Source organism: Nannospalax galili, unplaced genomic scaffold (assembly GCF_000622305.1).
Source record: "Nannospalax galili isolate Female #2095 unplaced genomic scaffold, S.galili_v1.0 scaffold543, whole genome shotgun sequence".
Lineage (NCBI taxonomy): Eukaryota > Metazoa > Chordata > Mammalia > Rodentia > Spalacidae > Nannospalax > Nannospalax galili.
Window position 1 is genome coordinate 4668881 of NW_008352270.1, and position 3086 is coordinate 4671966.

Genomic DNA, 3086 nt, shown 5'->3' on the forward strand with positions numbered 1-3086 from the left:
GTCATCTGGCTTGGGAGCAGGTGCTTTTATTTGCAGAGGCATCTCTAGCTGGCCTAAGAATTCCCTTTTTATAAAAGTCAGTTTGAGCTGAGTTTTGTCATTTATAACCAAGTTTTATTTCTTCCCTTGAGAAATCAAACTTCAAGTCCCAGAATCATTTCAGAAATGGATGGTAACATTCATAGGCACATTTTACTTTTCATTATTTAGTAGTTGTATGTTTTTTGTAGACCAAGCATAGATTTATTAAAAATGAGGACGATTAGGGAACAGCAGTGCATGTCTTTAATTGCAGCACTTGGGAGGCAGAAACAGGTGGATCTCTGTGAGATTGAACCCAGCCTGGTCTACATAGCAAGTCCCATGCCAGCTGGGGCTACAGGGAGATCCTGAAAAAAAAATTGAAAAAGAAAAATGAGGATAAAATTCCAAGAGTGGGATGGATTCCAAGGGAGGAATACCCTCAGTTTTAATTTAATCAATTCTGTTCCTTTGGAGTTATTCTTGAGAGAAAACATAAACTTAGGATGAGAGCATGCACATAGAAGACAAGAGTTGGATTCTTATTTTAATGATTCTATTATGAATTAAGATGGCCAAGTCAATCATAAAAAAATCTAAATTTTAAAAGTTTAAAGGGGGAGTCAGGCATGGTGGCCCACACCTTTAATCCCATCCCTTGGGAGGCAGAGGCAGGCAGATCTCTGTGAGTTAGAGGCCAGCCTGTTCTCTATAGTGAATCCAGGCTAGCTGAGGCTACAGGGAGACCCTGTCTCAAAAAGACTCCCCCCCAAGAAAAAGTTTAAAGGGTGTGTGGAGAGATGGCTCAGCAGTTAGGAGGACTGGCTGCTTTTGCAGAAGACCTGGCTTTGGTTCCCTGCACCCACACAGTAGCTAATGACTGTTCAGAACTCCAGCTTGAGGACTTACATTTTATGTGTATGTGTGTTTTGCCTGCAAGTATGCACGTATAGTGCCCACCAAATCCCGTGGAACAGGAGTTAAAGATGGTTGTGAGCTGCCATGTGGGCACTGGGAACCCAACTCAGGTCCTCTGCAAGAGCAGCCAGTGCTCTTAACTGCTGAGCCATCTCTCCAGCCCCAAATGTTACATTTCTTTCTTTTTTCTTTTTTTTTTAAACAAAAGCTTTTTAAAATTTCATGTGTATGTGTGTTGCCTGCTTCCACCTGTATGTATGGGCACCACATGCATGCAGTGCCCATGGAAGTCAGAAGAGGGTGTCAGATCCCCTGGAACTGGAGTTATGGAAGATTTTTAACTGCCATGTAGGTCCTGAGAATCGAACCCCAGTCCTCTGTAAAAGTAGCCAATGCTTTCAATGGCTGAGCCATCTCTCCAGGCCCCAAAATGTTTCATTTCTTGATGACAATATAAAGGATCTAAATTCTATTAGTGGTTTCATGGGCTCCATATCAGTCAAACTCCATCAAATTGGGTATTTTTAATATAATATCTTTTATGAATTCTTTGACTTTCATACATGCAAAAAATTTATTTTGATTATATTCACTATTCACGTCCCACTCCTAATTCCTCCCAGATCCACTCCTTGTGCTCCTAACCTACCAACTTCATATCAAATTGCACTTGTTTTTTTATTTGTTTTGTTTATTTTGGGACAGAGTTTCACTCTATCCTTAGCAGGCCTGGAACTCACTATGTAAACCAGGTTGGCCTCAGTTTTACAGAGATCTGCCTGCCTCTGCCTACCGAGGGCTAGGATCGAATGTGTGCATCACCATACCTGGCTAAATTGCATATTTTAAATAAGTACAGTCTGTTATATGTATTTCCTCAGTAAAGCTATGAATAAAAAATTCATTTATTTATTTACTTATTTAAAGACAGGGGCTCATGTAGCCCAAGCTGCCCTCAAACTCCCTGTGTAGCTGAGGATGGACTTGAACTGATTCTCCTACCTTTACCTCCAGGCTGGGATGACTGGCCTGTGGCACTGTGCCTGGTTTATGGGGTGCTGGGACTTGAATGCAGGACTTCATGTATGCTGGGAAAGAACTTCACCAGATGAACTATATCTCCAGCTCTTAAAATTCATTTTGTTAAAAAAAAACATGAGATTATTCAAAGGACAATAATTTGAGGATGAAAACATCTTTTTAGATCAAAGACCTTGAGTCTACAACCTACTCAATGATGCTGAGTGAGGCATTCAATGATGCTGAAGGGCAAATCTTCCTCCTTTGTAACAAAGGGAAAACTTAGCCTTTCTGACTTGTCTTTGTGAACAACAGAGGAAAAATGTGTGTGAAAGTTCTCCGCAAACCAAAGTCATTACACACAGCTAAGTATTACAAACTGTTGTTTTCACTTAATCAAGTGTCACACACAGATCTTGTACTACACGTTACAGACATTGTCTCATTTGATCTTTGTAATCCTATGAACCAGTCCAGCTAGGTCTGTTTTTCAGCCTAGTTTTCGGGTGAAGACACCAAAGAATAAAGAGATCTAATAATGTTCTCTAAAGTATGTAAATTAATGGCTAGTAAGTAACAAAGCCCAGGTTTGATCAAAGTGAAGTTTGTGTCCAGACCTTAAACTTTTAGCCATTTGAAGTAATATAGAAAGAATACTAGGGAATGGACGGGGGTGGTGGTGGTGATAGTTGTGGCTCCATTGGTAGGCTGCTTGTCTAAGATGCATGAAGTCTGTGATCTCCAGCAATGCATAAAATTTGGCATGGGTGCATACATCTGTGATCCCAGTCCTGGGGTGGTGGGTATGGGATGGGTAAAGTCAAGGTTATTCTCAGAATTCAAGGCCAGCCTTTGTTTTGAGACCCTGTCTAAACATAATAAAATAAAGCAGATTTTTTAAAAAAAGAATACTAGGTGAAATCTACAGACATATAAACCAAAATATTAATGTGGTCACAAAAGAACTATAGAAAAAGAGGCCACAGATGTCTTAGAGAAAATACTTATTAGACTTTAAATGGCGGGATTAAGGCATGTGTTTATCCTCTGCTTTTGAAAATAGAATTGCTGGCTGAGTAAATCCCCTGGAGGCTGAAAGACGAGTAAGTGGACAGAAATTCATTACC